The sequence below is a fragment of the Oncorhynchus tshawytscha genome, linkage group LG06 (assembly GCF_018296145.1).
Source record: "Oncorhynchus tshawytscha isolate Ot180627B linkage group LG06, Otsh_v2.0, whole genome shotgun sequence".
NCBI lineage: Eukaryota > Metazoa > Chordata > Actinopteri > Salmoniformes > Salmonidae > Oncorhynchus > Oncorhynchus tshawytscha.
Window position 1 is genome coordinate 26,730,677 of NC_056434.1, and position 15,963 is coordinate 26,746,639.

At 43.2% G+C, this 15,963-nt stretch overlaps 1 pseudogene; it reads right to left on the minus strand.

The window, feature by feature from the left end:
* Window positions 1-323: 323 nt before the first annotated feature.
* The window catches only part of LOC112252325, an 87,265-nt pseudogene continuing 71,625 nt past the window's right edge, over window positions 324-15,963 (minus strand).

A 15,963-nucleotide genomic window follows, 5' to 3' on the forward strand; every position in this document is an offset into this window, starting at 1 on the left:
CCACCTGACCTAATTAAAGCACCCCTGGCCCAGCTGAGTAAGTGGCAATGAATTAAAGGATTATTCCACCAAATCAGCAACCATCACTCCTGTGTTCCAATTGCACGTTGTGTTAATCCAAGTTTATTTTAAAAGGCTAATTGATCATTAGAAAACCCTTTTGCAATTATGTTAGCACAGCTGAAAACGGTTGTCCTGATTAAAGAAGCAATAAAACTGGCCTTCTTTAGACTCGCTGAGTATCTGGAGCATCAGCAATTGTGGGTTCAATTACAGGCTCAAAATGGCCAGAAACAGAGACCTGAAACTCGTCAGTCTATTCTTGTTCTGAGAAATGAAGGCTATTCTATGCATTCAGATAGACCAGAGTGGGCACACTCGCTATATAACGCAAACATTCTTTGTGAGAAAACCATCAATAGAATGTTGTTTTTTTCTTTTTTCGGGACATGGGTATTTAATCGCAAAGGTATTTTTTTTTGTACACCATGTCATCATGCACCGGCTTTTATCTGCAACAAGTCAATTTGATGGAAACTTTGGTGGGAAACTGCACATTATTTTGGAGGATTTTAAAATATTCACATAAAAATCTTGCCAATTGGATGGAAACCTAGCTCCTGTAGGTTGTGAAAGTATATATTTTTTTTGTCTGACATTACGACCAGCTGTTTTTATGGACAAGATAGTTAAATGGAAACGCCCTAGCAGGCAATTGTCACATTTTTTTAATGCAAACTTTCTAAAAAACAAACAAACACTGGGCTAGTTAATGGGAACATAGTTAATGGGAACATAGCTATAGTGACACAGACAAGGCAGTACTTCATTTACAAAATAGCCTGCTCCCATTTTCCCATGACTAATATGGAATGGTGTCTCATCTAGTGTGGTGATTGTGGCTGTTTGAAGTTCACAGGACTATTAAGGGGAAAAAGGTTCACCTTCTAGCTGTATTACTTGCTATTGTACACAATCCTGTAATCTTGTACAATAGATGTGGACAATTTGTCCAGCAAGGAAAATACCTTTTAAGCCCATAAAAAAAGAGCTGTTTGAGAATCCCAAATCTTTTTAGGGCTCAAATTCACATCAAAAAGAAAAAGTCCTTTTCAATTACAGCAAAGACTCAAAATTGGCTGTTTCAAACACACAATGCAAAAACATTTGACCTAATCATATCAAAGTGTTTACTAGGCCATGCATCACACGCATTAAAACCCAAAAAATGCTCCTGTATGCGTCTATAGCACTGATGATATACACATGATAAATTCAAAAGAATCCAGCTAGGTTTAAATGGCATCCTATGAGTGAAAACCACAGGGTAAATATTCACCATAGATTATTATTAGTATTATAGTATTTATAGGCCTAACAAACAAATCAGGGCCTAGAGGACAAATCAAAGCACCTACAGATGAAGACTTTGAAAAATGTGTTCACCTCCCACCTCTTCATGTTAACACAGTGGAACAGGTGTCAGTCTCAACATGTCAGTTGTTGTAAATTACAGTTTGTATGTGTGAGTGTATTTGTGCATGTACAGAACACGAGGGTTCTAGAAGGCATAACGTGTGCGGATGTCCTCCAGTTTCTTTGAGACCTCAGGTGGTGTACGGTCCAGCTCTTCAGCAACTCTTCTGCTTGTGGGGGTCCATGGAGTCGAACTGCTCACACAGATCTCCGTCTATCACATTCTGCAGACACAGATAGACAGGACAGAGGAAGAAGATCAGATACAGTAGGCAGACTGTCTGGATGTCCAACGAACAAGGCTTCTGATTTATTTCTGCTATCATGTTCAACAGACTTAATTGACAGCATGTCTAATGATCTTGCCAAATGTACTGGACTTGGAAAGTCCCCCCCACACAACAGTTGGTTCTTGGCATAACATTTCACCCAGTGGATTTGGTACACGACTCCATTTGTAAACATAGTGGTGTCCTCTGCACACATTCCATTTACATGCTGAGGAATTAGTAGCAGGGAGTATAATGTGTGGCTTTCTTTGTCCCACCATCCTATGGAAATAGTAAGTCATCTTAAATAAGTTAGCACCCACCTTCACAGGGAAGTAGTAGGAGCGGAAGCTGAGGTGGTCCCTCCCACACAGAGGGGGGGGGGGGCTCTGAGCGCATGTGCATCTAAGTGCTGAAAGACGTCATGGTCCTGAGGACAGATAAGAGGCACACCATAGATTAATAAGTGCCATCAAAACATTGACATGCATTATATTAAGTCAAATGGTTCAGGAAGGAATGAGAAAAAGATGAGGGATGATCTGTGTATTATGCTGAGATCAGAGATGTTTACGCTCTCTTCATTGGTTTGTCAGAAAAGAGACATGACATCACTTCAACAACATAGCCTATTCAATTACTAGAGGGGCGATGTCAACCTTCAAAGTTCCAGAATGGGATGAAAATGGCAGCCATAATGGTCTGGGACAAATCCAAACCACTCTAATAGGAATTAATGGCAGTAGAGGCATAAAACCTGATTTTACTTAAAGGAAAATAAAATGTATGTGATAACATAAATTGTGTAATAGAATTGTCAACCTAAAATATTGTCATAATTATAAATACAGTTTATAGAGGTTTTATACAAATATATACAAATAGCCTCTAAAATATATGTAAACAAACAGCCAATGTCAAAAGTGTTGTTTTCTTGGAAAGCTGTGGGTACCATTATATGGTACAATATCAGTACTTGTTGCATTACAACTTGTCGAAGTCTTATCATCAACTGATTTCAGCCAGTGTACAGCTGTGGATTAAATTTATTGTTTGAATGGAATGTGTTGGCAGTTAATTAGAAAAATTTATGGAAACATTCCTCAAACTGTCTGGCTAACAAACATACAGTGGAGATAAATTCATCAAATTAATTATTTTAGACAATATCTTATCACAACACTCACAAACCATGGTTGACCAACTCCCTGACCTAGATCCCATCATAAGGTTCATGTACATTCTAGTATTCCAATTCCTTATTCTATGAACACAACTCCCCTGTTTTCAAGTCCTGCCAATGAAGACAGTTCTCAATACAGATGGTGTACTCTAGGTCTTTAATGAATGTGTGTGTGTGTGTGTGTGTGTGTGTGTGTGTGTGTGTGTGTGTGTGTGTGTGTGTGTGGTACCTCGTGGGAAGTGAAGGGCACCAGGACGCCAACAGACTGTTGTGTAGACCAGACTCTAAGCTGCCGGGTATTCGTGTGGTCTTCTGCAGTGACAGCACAGTCTCCCCGATGTGGTAGTTCATGATCACTTCAGCCTGACACAGAACAAGAGACATAGTACAGGGTCAGACAGACATGACCATTACATAAACATTCTAACTCACTTCACACTCCCCACCCAGAAAACAACGCTTACATGCACCCTTTTTACCACTTGCCCACAATAAGTCAAAGTGGAGGGAATTTCCCACTGACTACCAGCCAAATGGAAAACAGTATGTTAAACAGCATGTTAAACTGCGATTTGGCCTGGACAGCAGGTGTGTTATAGGCCGGGTCTAGGATGAGGCAAACCCAACACCACCAAGACAAACTCTGATCCAGAGAGAAAAACAGACAGAGTCCTTCGACAGAAGCAGAGTTCCCCTGAGCTCCTGTCTTTACAGAGCTGATGCTGTGACAGGGGAGCAGAAAGACTATACCTTCTGAGAGGCTCCGTTCAGCACACCCCTATCCCACAACGCCTTGTTCCCAGTTGGGTCCTCATCATCACTGGAGTTGGGGGGCAAACACACCTAAGAAGGTACAAAGTGTAAGTACTAACATCTCCAGCAATAAAAGCCTTCAATATGTTTGTGGCATCATTGAAATATCAATTGGATCAAACTGCTAATGTGAGGCGTCTACAGAAAAGGTAGACAACAGTATAACACCCAACATCATTGTCAGAAAAGAACAATAAAGAACGACCACATACAATGCTGATGTTGCCAAACTTGTCAGCTGAAGCCATGGTGTCGTAGTCCAGCAGGCAGGCGGTGGTGACCCAGCGAGGATGGGTGTCATCGGCAAAGATGATCATCCGGTTCTCGCTACGCTTGTAGTGCACCCAGAACAGACTCTCCTGTACGTCAGTCACTATGACCCGCTGACAGATGGTGTGGATGCCAGTCACCAGGTTGGGGACATGCTGGAAACGAGACAGATGACTTCATTAAACAAGTAAATATCAGTCATCAACTGACCTACTACTGCCATATGGATTTAATTTGAAAGGTGTGGAACCTAAGAGGTTGACCGTGGTAAAATGTCCTCTGGTACAATGCATGATGCGGTGGCCTTTTATCCTTGCTTTTGAAAGGAGATTCTTACAAAGCAATCATCTTCCCAATCACTAATAATTCAAGTGGTTACCTTGATTACTATGAGACCTTAACCTAAAGTTAGTATTTAGGTTAGTCTTCCTGCAGACACTTCCTCTGTGTCAACATTGTAACATGTAAGAATAGCAAACTTCAGGATCTATTGGTAATTGAGTGAGAAACCAAAAACATACCAGGGACAAAATCAAAACAGTAGAGTCCCTCTCTCCCTCCCCCTATATATATATATATATATATGTATATATATATACACCCTTTTTTTGCATCTAACTTTTAACTAGGCCAACACTGGAGGTGAAGAACTCAGGACTGAGGTGTGTGTGTGTGTGTGTGTGTGTGTGTGTGTGTGTGTGTGTGTGTGTGTGTGTGTGTGTGTGTGTGTGTGTGTGTGTGAGAAAAAAAAGAGACAGTCTCCCCGTCTCACCTTGTTCTCACACATGTGCAGCAGCTTCTTCTTGCCCAGGTCGTAGATGCGCAGCAGTTTGCCAACGCCCAACAGCACACGGCCCTGGAACGGAGCGATGGCCAGAGAAACGTCCTCACCTGGAGTCTGACAATCAAAACAGCATTCATTTACAGGGATGTAACAACCCACCAATGCGTATCAGTCCCTGTTATAAATGTTCAAGATCCACTACATAGCCAAAAGGATATGGACACCTGCTTGTCGAACATCTCATTCCAAAATCATGGGCATTAATATGGTGTTGGTCCCCCCTTTGCTGCTATAACAGCCTCCACTCATCTGGGAAGGCTTTCCACTAGATGTTGGAACATTGCTACAGGGATTTGCTTCCAATCAGCCACAGGGGCATTGGTAAGGTCGGGCCTTCCAAACTGTTGCCACGAAGTTGGAAGCACAGGATCGTATAGAATGTCATTGTATGCTGTGGCGCAAAGATTTCCCTTCACTGGAAGTAAGGGGCCTAGCCCGAACCATGAAAAAACAGCTCCAGACCATTATTCCTCCTCCACCAAACTTTACAGTTGGCACTATGCATTCGGGCAGGTAGCATTCTTCTGGCATCCACCAAACCCAGATTCTTCCATCGGACTCCCAAATGTTGAAGTGTGATTCATCACTCCAGAGAACGCATTTCCACTGCGCCAGAGTCCAATGGTGGCGAGCTATATACCACTCCAGCCGACGCTTGTCATTGTGCATGGTGATCTTAGGCTTGTGTGCGGCTGCTCGGCCATGGAAACCCATTTCATTAAGCTCCAGAAGAACAGTCCTTGTGATATTTCTTCCAGAGGCAGTTTGGAACTCAGTATTGAGTGTTGTAACCGAGGATAGAACTTGTACGCACTACAGCACTCCGCGATCCCATTCTATTAACTTGAATGGATTACTACTTCGCGGCACAGCCGTTGTTGCTCCTAGACGGTTCTTCGTCACAAGAACAGCACATAAAATTGATCAGGGCAGAAACTTGACGGAAAGGTGGCATCTTATGACGGTGCCACCTTGAAAGTCACTGAGCTCTTAAGTACGGGCCATTCTACTACCAGTGTTTGTCTATGGAGATTGCATGGCTGGGTGCTTGACTTTATACACCTGTCAGCAACAGGTGTGACTGAAATAGGTGAATCAACTAATTGTAAGGGGTGTCCACATACAGACCCCAAACCGATCCAAATGTAGCATGCGTCGGTCAGAAAATGTATTCAAACGTTACGAATTGCCGGTTCACAAGTTCGTTTTTGCTCATATTACAATCTTTGTAACTTCCGAAAATACCTAATTTTGTTATTGATCTACAAGTAATTTTGCTTGCCGAACAACCTCAGGCAATATCATTAGCCTAATCAAACTTAGCCCCGCGGCCAGCCCAGCGGCCGGCCCACTGATCAACGCAAGGTAGGCGATCTGTTCCTGATCTGCAACATCTGCACGGCACCTTCTGAATTCAAATGCAAAAGTAAGCTACCAGAGACAACTCACTTCTTGCTATACCTGCTGAATGTGGCTTAATATACACTGCTCAAAAAAATAAAGGGAACACATCCTAGATCTGAATGAATGAAATATTCTTAAATACTTTTTTCTTTACATAGTTGAATGTGCTGAAACAAAATCACACAAAAATGTTAAATGGAAATCAAATTTATTAACCCATGGAGGTCTGGATTTGGAGTCACACTCAAAATTAAGGTGGAAAACCACACTACAACTTTGATGTAACGTCCTTAAAACAAGTCAAAATGAGGCTCAGTAGTGTGTGTGGCCTCCACGTGCCTGTATGACCTCCCTACAACGCCTGGGCATGCTCCTGATGAGGTGGCGGATGGTCTCCCGAGGGATCTCCTCCCAGATCTGGACTAAAGCATCTGCCAACTCCTGGACAGTCTGTGGTGCAACGTGGCGTTGGTGGATGGCGCGAGACATGATGTCCCAGCTGTGCTCAATTGGATTCAGGTCTGGGGAATGGGCGGGCCAGTCCATAGCATCAATGCCTTCCTCTTGCAGGAACTGCTGACACACTCCAGCCACATGAGGTCTAGCATTGTCTTGCATTAGGAGGAACCCAGGGCCAACCGCACCAGCATATGGTCTCACAAGGGGTCTGAGGATCTCATCTTGGTACCTATTGGCAGTCAGGCTACCTCTGGCGAGCACATGGAGGGCTGTGCGGCCCCCCAAAGAAATGCCACCCCACACCATGACTGACCCACCGCCAAACCGGTCATGCTGGAGGATGTTGCAGGCAGCAGAATGTTCTCCACGGCATCTCCAGACTCTGTCACGTCTGTCACGTGCTCAGTGTGAACCTGCTTTAATCTGTGAAGAGCACAGGGCGCCAGTGGCTAATTTGCCAATCTTGGTGTTCTCTGGCAAATGCCAAACGCCCTGCACGGTGTTGGGCTGTAAGCACAACCCCCACCTGTGGACGTCGGGCCCTCATACCACCCTCATGGAGTCTGTTTCTGACCATTTGAGCAGACACATGCACATTTGTGGCCTGCTGGAGGTAATTTTGCAGGGCTCTGGCAGTGCTCCTCCTGCCTCTCCTTGCACAAAGGCGGAGGTAGCGGGCCTGCTGCTGGGTTGTTGCCCTCCTACGGCCTCCTCCACGTCTCCTGATGTACTGGCCTATCTCCTGGTAGCGCCTCCATGCTCTGGACACTACGCTGACAGACACAGCAAACCTTCTTGCCACAGCTCGCATTGATGTTCTATCCTGGATGAGCTGCACTACCTGAGCCACTTGTGTGGGTTGTAGACTCCGTCTCATGCTACCACTAGAGTGAAAGCACCGGCAGCATTCAAAAGTGACCAAAACATCAGCCAGGAAGCATAGGAACTGAGAAGTGGTTATCTGTGGTTATCACCTGCAGAACCACTCCTTTATTGGGGGTGTCTTGCTAATTGCCTATAATTTCCACCTGTTGTCTATTCCATTTGCACACCAGCATGTGAAATTTATTGTCAATCAGTGTTGCTTCCTAAGTGGACAGTTTGATTTCACAGAAGTGTGATTGACTTGGAGTTACATTGTGTTGTTTAAGTGTTCCCTTTATTTTTTTGAGCAGTGTATTTTATTTGGATTGTTTAGTTTCACTATCAGCAATACTTTTGGTAGTTTTGCCTTAAACAAATCAGTGTATATGGTCATTTTTAGATATACAGGGTAAAGCTCATAATTTCATAACGAGGACAGCAATCACTTTTGTGAGGAGCACTGCATGGCCAAAGCGAGAGGAGAAGATCACTCCATAAAAACTACCTAACGGTCAAAACCATTCGATTTTGAGATGGGGTGAAATCCAAAGTTGTGCTCATATTAGGGGATGCACGATATCAGAATCGGCCGATACTAGCTAAAAAATGCCTACATCAGCCCGATGTCTAGTTTAACGCTGATGTGCAAAACCGATGTCAAAGCTGACGTGCATACTTGTATAACGTAGGCGTAATGACGCCACGTAAAATGTAGCGCTACAAGTGCAACACAGCTTTTCTAATCTACCACACAATGTCTGCTGTGTGGATCGAGCAGTCAACAAGTTTAGCAGTCATTTGAAAGAATAAGAACATTTCAGCGAGACGACTAAGGTGAAATCCATTAACGCGAAGATAATGGAATTCATTGCCTTTGACAATCAACCGTTCTCTGTCGTGGGTGATGTTGGCTTTCGCCGACTGGTCGAGCACTAGTACATACTAACAAGTGCACTATTTTTCAGATGTTACCCTACCGGAGTTACACAGTAGTAGCGTGTCGCTGCTAACAAAAAAGTGGGAAGCCCCAGTGCACAACTGATCAAGAGGACAAGTACATTAGAGTGTCTAGTCTGAGAAACAGACGCCTCACAAGTCCTCAACTGGCAGCTTCATTAAATAGTACCCGCAAAACACCAGTCTCAACGTCAACAGTGAAGAGGCAACTCCGGGATGCTGGCCTTCTAGGCAGAGTTCCTCTGTCCAGCGTTTGTTCTTTTTCCTCATCTTAATCTTTTATTTTTAATTGGCCAGTCTAAGATGTCTTTTTCTTTGCAACTCTGCCTAGAAGGCCAGCATCCCGGAGTCGCCTCTTCACTGTGGAGTTGAGACTGGTGTTTTGCGGGTATTATTTAATGAAGCTTCCAGTTGAGGACCGGGGCTTCCCACTCCTTTATATTCTGGTTAGAGACAGTTTGAGCTTTTCTGTGAAGGGAGTAGTACACAGCGTTGTAGGAGATCTTCAGTTTCTTGGCCATTTCTCACATGGATTAGCATTCATTTCTCAGAACAAGTACAGACTGACGAGTTTCAAAAGAAAGGTCTGTGTTCCTGGCCATTTTGAGCCTGTAATCGAACCCATAAATGTTATACTCCAGATACTCAACTAGTCTAAAGAAGGCCAGTTTTATTGCTTCTCTAATCAGAACAACAGTTTTCAGCTGTGCAAACAATTGCAAAAGGGTTTTCTAATGATCAATTAGCCTTTTAAAATTATAAACTTGGATTAGCTAACACAACGTGCCATTGGAACACAGGAGTGATGGTTGCTGATACTGGGCCTCTGTACGCCTATGTAGATATTCCATAAAAATCAGCCGTTTCCAGCTACAATAGTAATTTACACCATTAACAATGTCTACACTGTATTTCTGATCAATTTGATGTCATTTTAAAAATGGACAAAAGTGTTTTTCAAAACCAAGGACATTTCTAAAAAATAAAAAAAAACTTTTGAATGGTAGTGTGTATAACTGTCACACACATACGTTCTTTAGTAATACCAGTCCCATGCGAACAGGGCTTATGCCATAGCTAATTTGTAAACAATAAATATTGATACATTACTAGCACAAGTTAGTTAGCGTATGATGGTGATATCAGAACCAAAGTGGGCCCCCCCCCCAAAAAAAACAAATAGGCTACATTGCCCCCCGCCAATCTGATGAAGTGGTAGATGCCTAGTCTCCTTTATGGCTCAGCTAAGGTGCCTACACAGTACATACACCATAGACATACGTCACTTACACACAGCTAATGAGCTCCATCAACAGCAGATTTGAATTTAGAATGGAAAATGAATGTGTTTACGCAACAAATCTCTCGTATCGCACCGAATTGTTTCAAACTAAAACATATTATTCTTATATTGTATCGAAGCCCATATATCCAATAGTCTTGAAAGAGAAAGATACATATCCCTATTAATTTACCATCTCAACAACAGTGTTTATCTGTCATTGACATGTGAATTAAACATAATCTTTAAAAGAAAGGGTCATATGTGAAAGCTTCAAGTTTCTGATTTTATTAATAAAGTGTAGAATACTGATATGACTGGAAAAGGGTTCAACAAAGTAACCATTGCCCCTCTGGGAGTTCGGTAAAGGGGAGGGGGTGGTGGCAAGTATGATAGTACTCTGACTCTCAGCACAATTATGACCTTTCTGAAATAACCGCTGGAGAATTCCTGTGCAGCGCTGTGGTCAACCAGCCAGAGCCAGAAACCACTGGATTAGTCATATCTTCTGTCACTCACCTTGTGCATGAACTCCAGCTTGTCCCCTCCCCCTCCCAGCCGATAGGTATAGATGAAACCGCCTCCCACAGAGCAGGGGTTAAGGATCATGTCCCGGGCCACCCCCACCAGTCATCACCTCCACTGGCAAACCAACAGTCACACTGCAGGGACAGAACAGACAGATCAGCATGTGTAACCAATGTATTTCCCATCAATCTGATTCCCTATGTCAACTTCTGTGGCCTCCGTGTATAATGCAGTGATCAGAGGTGTTTAAACTATCTCCATTCATATTTAGTCTGAGAAGAGACATGAGGACTCATTACAACAGCATGACATCCCTCTCAAACCCTGCACTGAATGACAGTTCTGATTCCTCGTTTCAGCATCTATAGTACGAATACACTGCAATTACACTGAGAATAGCTGAAACCAGCATAGCCATTAATTACATTGCCCTAGTAGCCCTTTTCCATCTATCCTCTCCTCGGTCCTCACCTGAAGGCAGCCTCGTTCTGTTCCAATTGGACCAGGTCCAGAGTGTAGCCCTGGATGGGGTTGACAAGACACACCAGAGAGGCCCACTGGCCTGACCCAGCCTTGGGTGCCCCAAAGATGGCCTCTGGCTGGTTCTAGTTGAGGAAAGCAGCGGCCATCTCTGCTGCCAGCTCCCTCTCATCCTCACCTGCTGCCTCAACCATCTCCAGTAGAGGGGATCACAACACAGAAGTGATGTCAGTTAGAGAGAAAGTAGGGAGGAGGTGCGAGCCACACAAGTGTAAGAAAAGTATTTGAAAGTCTAATTCCCCATGTCAATATCTACATTGTATATATGCTGTGATCAGACTTGTCATTAAACTCTCTCCATTATTATTCTGTCAGAGACCTGAAGACCCATCACTTCAACAGAACATCCCTATTCTCAAACCCTGCCCTGAACTAAGCCTCTGGGTTTTATTAAAGCGCTATAAAAAAAAATACTTACGATGATTTCTATTGAAGTTTGGCGTATCTTTACGGCTGTGACGGCCATGGAATTTTGAATGACGGTTTACTGGTCAGTCAAATTTCTAAAGTCACCGTAATAACCCCAAAATTAAACAAAATATATATACAGCACCAGTCAAAAGTTTGGACACCTACTCATTCAAGGGTTATTTATTTAGGACTATTTTCTACATTGTAGAATAATAGTGAAGACATCGAAACTATGAAATTACACATATGGAATCATGTAGTAACCAAAAAAAAGTATTAAGCAAATCAAAATATATTTTATATTTGTAGCCACACTTTGCCTTGATGACAGCTTTGCATATTTGTCATTCTCTCAACCAGCTTCATGGAAGTAGTCACCTGGAATGCATATCAAATAACAGGTGTGCCTTATTAAAAGTTAATTTGTGGAATTTCTTACCTTCTTAATGCATTTAAGACAATAAGTTGTGTTGTGACAAGGTAGGGGTGGTATACAGAAGATAGCCCTATTTGGTAAAAAAAACAAGTCCATATTATGGCAAGAACAGCTCAAATAAGAAAAGAGAACGACAGTCCATCATTACTTTAAGACATGGTCAGTCAATATGGAACATTTCAAGAACTTTGAAAGTTACTTCAGGTGCAGTCGTAAAAACCATCAAGCGCTTTGATGAAACTGACTCTCATGAGGACCGCCACAGGAAAGGAAGACCCAGAGTTACCTCTGCTGCAGAGGATAAGTTAATTGGAGTTACTAGCCTCAGAAATTGCAGCCAAAATAAATGCTTCAGAGGTCAAGCAAAACAGACTTCAGAGGAGACTGGTTGAATCAGGCCTTCATGGTCGAATTGCTGCAAAGAAACCACTACTAAAGGATACCAATAAGAAGAAGAGACTTGCTTGGGCCAAGAAACACGAGGAATGAACATTAGACTGGTGGAAATCCAAATGGGAGATTTTTGGTTCCAACCGCCATGTCTTTGTGAGATACAGAGTAGCTGAACGGTGTGTGTGTCCAAACTTTTGACAGGTACTGTATATTTTGTTTAAAAGGCACACATTTTCTCCTCTACTCTACTCTGCATATGCTGCAGGCATGGGGACGTGGTATAGGCAACCAAATACTTGTTTGCTACAAGACCTTGCTTGTTTCAGTAAGGCGCAACAAAGTTTCATCACGTTGTAGAGTCCACGTTACTGTAGTCCATGTTACAGCAGAAACAGGACTCAAACACACAAAAACGGTTATTTAACAGTCTTCATCCATAACTGTCGGTTACACAGTAATTGTGCCAGCCCTGCGTATCTTATAACACCACTTTCATAATATCAGCCTACACAAGCTACAAAGCCTGGGTGTACAAAATGTAGCCTCAGTCAGTCACCCTGTTCCCACACTCTCAGTCCATAAAACCCTGTTGGTCAGAACCATACCTCTGCCATTTGCTGCTTACGCTGGGCCTTGGTGGCCTCTGTGTAGGCATTGTGATCCGTCTCTATGAGGATCAAGTTGTTGGTCTCTGGGTGGATGACAAACTTAGAGGTGTGTACTGCAGGGGGAAGGCCACCTGGTTGAAAACAGCACCCAGCTTCTCCAAGGCCAGAATGCTAAGAGGGAGACAAAGGCAGTATCACAAGATATTAATGGCATTAACGGGAACATGAATAACTTGAGAAAAAGTAATGGGACATATCCCGCCCCGCATAAGTTAGTGCTATAATTAGTTAGTTATAAATAGTTAGTGCTATAATATAACTAAATAAGTTAGTGCTATAATTAACTATATCAGTGCTATAATTGAGAATTACTATGCTTCAGGGGGAATGACAAAACGAGATGTGATCTCCGTAAATGCTGAGATCAGAGATGTTTACGCTCTCTCCATTGGTTTGTCAGAAGGGACATAAAGACCAATTTCAACAGCATAACTTCCCTGTCTTCAAATCTTGCCAATGAAGACATCCTCATTATGGATGAATACAAATGGAATTGAGGTTTTTAGTGAGTATGAGTGCAAGGGTCTGTCTGTCTACCTCAGGGTGTTGGTGGAGATGGCCACAATGCCCTCAGGACACTGTTCAGAGGCGTACTCCAGAGTCTCATAGGACAGGGGCGTCAGGTGGAAGCGGGACTGGTAAGAGTAACTCAGCCAGGAGCGGCTAGACATGGCCAACACAGAGGAGAGGGGATCAATGGTTGGAGAGTAAGGCTGTAACTGTACACGTATTCGTGCCTAACGGTATGGGAATCTCGGTGTGGTCCGCACTGTGAACCTGAATTAATACATAAATAAACACTGTATTGTAGGCTATGCCTGTTGAGGCATAGCTGGCTAGAGCCTATGTGCCAATTGTAATCAAAATTCTAATCCTAACTGGCACATTTCAAACTGTCCTTTTGTGAGGCGCAGTGGTGGGGTGGATAAACCAGGAGGATCCTCCATCATCGTTTAAATCTCCAGTTTGGGAACAGTTTGACTTCCTAGTAGATTACAACGGTGATGGACAGAGTTATGGATAAAATGTTAACAGTATGTCTCCACACTCAACAAGAATAGCCTATGCAGCTGCCAACACCTCAAATATGTTGGCACATTTACATCGACCCAGTCTTCCAGAGCAAGGAAACGCAAAGAAACAACACATCGTCTCCCCTCTGCATTCAAGCAGCTGATTCTACCTGGGCCAAAGAAACAACACATCGTCTCCCCTCTGCATTCAAGCAGCTGATTCTAACTGGGCCAAAGAAACAACACATCGTCTCCCCTCTGCATTCAAGCAGCTGATTCTAACTGGGCCAAAGAAACAACACATCGTCTCCCCTCTGCATTCAAGCAGCTGATTCTACCTGGGCCAAAGAAACAACACATCGTCTCCCCTCTGCATTCAAGCAGCTGATTCTACCTGGGCCAAAGAAACAACACATCGTCTCCCCTCTGCATTCAAGCAGCTGATTCTAACTGGGCCAAAGAAACAACACATCGTCTCCCCTCTGCATTCAAGCAGTTGATTCTAACTGGGCCAAAGAAACAACACATCGTCTCCCCTCTGCATTCAAGCAGTTGATTCTAACTGGGCCAAAGAAACAACACATCGTCTCCCCTCTGCATTCAAGCAGCTGATTCTACCTGGGCCAAAGAAACAAGAGCGATAGGTAGGCTATATTTATAGTCTTTGGTTTATAACCGTGGATATGCGCCTATTCTCTGTGTTTGAGAATAGGGGATTTCAGCATCTCGTGAAAGTGCTCGAGCCACGTTACGAACTTCCCTCATGCACCCATTTCAGCAAACAGCTAGTACCCGTTATATACAGTGCCTTGCGAAAGTATTCGGACCCCTTGAACTTTGCGACCTTTTGCCACATTTCAGGCTTCAAACATAAAGATATAAAACTGTATTATTTTGTGAAGAATCAACAACAAGTGGGACACAATCATGAAGTGGAACGACATTTATTGGATATTTCAAACTTTTTTAACAAATCAAAAACTGAAAAATTGGGCGTGCAAAATTATTCAGCCCCCTTAAGTTAATACTTTGTAGCGAAACCTTTTGCTGCGATTACAGCTGTAAGTCTCTTGGGGTATGTCTCTATCAGTTTTGCACATCGAGAGACTGAATTCTTTTCCCATTCCTCCTTGCAAAACAGCTCGAGCTCAGTGAGGTTGGATGGAGAGCATTTGTGAACAGCAGTTTTCAGTTCTTTCCACAGATTCTCGATTGGATTCAGGTCTGGACTTTGACTTGGCCATTCTAACACCTGGATATGTTTATTTTTTAACCATTCCATTGTAGATTTTGCTTTATGTTTTGGATCATTGTCTTGTTGGAAGACAAATCTCCGTCCCAGTCTCAGGTCTTTTGCAGACTCCATCAGGTTTTCTTCCAGAATGGTCCTGTATTTGGCTCCATCCATCTTCCCATCAATTTTAACCATCTTCCCTGTCCCTGCTGAAGAAAAGCAGGCCCAAACCATGATGCTGCCACCACTATGTTTGACAGTGGGGATGGTGTGTTCAGGGTGATGGCTGTGTTGCTTTTACGCCAAACATAACGTTTTGCATTGTTGCCAAAAAGTTCAATTTGGGTTTCATCTGACCAGAGCACCTTCTTCCACATGTTTGGTGTGTCTCCCAGCTGGCTTGTGGCAAACTTTAAACAACACTTTTTATGGATATCTTTAAGAAATGGCTTTCTTCTTGCCACTCTTCCATAAAGGCCAGATTTGTGCAATATACGACTGATTGTTGTCCTATGGACAGAGTCTCCCACCTCAGCTGTAGATCTCTGCAGTTCATCCAGAGTGATCATGGGCCTCTTGGCTGCATCTCTGATCAGTCTTCTCCTTGTATGAGCTGAAAGTTTAGAGGGACAGCCAGGTCTTGGTAGATTTGCAGTGGTCTGATACTCCTTCCATTTCAATATTATCGCTTGCACAGTGCTCCTTGGGATGTTTAAAGCTTGGGAAATCTTTTTGTATCCAAATCCGGCTTTAAACTTCTTCACAACAGTATCTCGGACCTGCCTGGTGTGTTCCTTGTTCTCTGCGCTTTTAACGGACCTCTGACCTTTGACCTTCTGTCACGCCCTGGTCAAAGTATTTTGTCAAAGTATTTTGTGTTTATTTTTATGTATTTGGTCAGGCCAGGGTGTGGCATGGG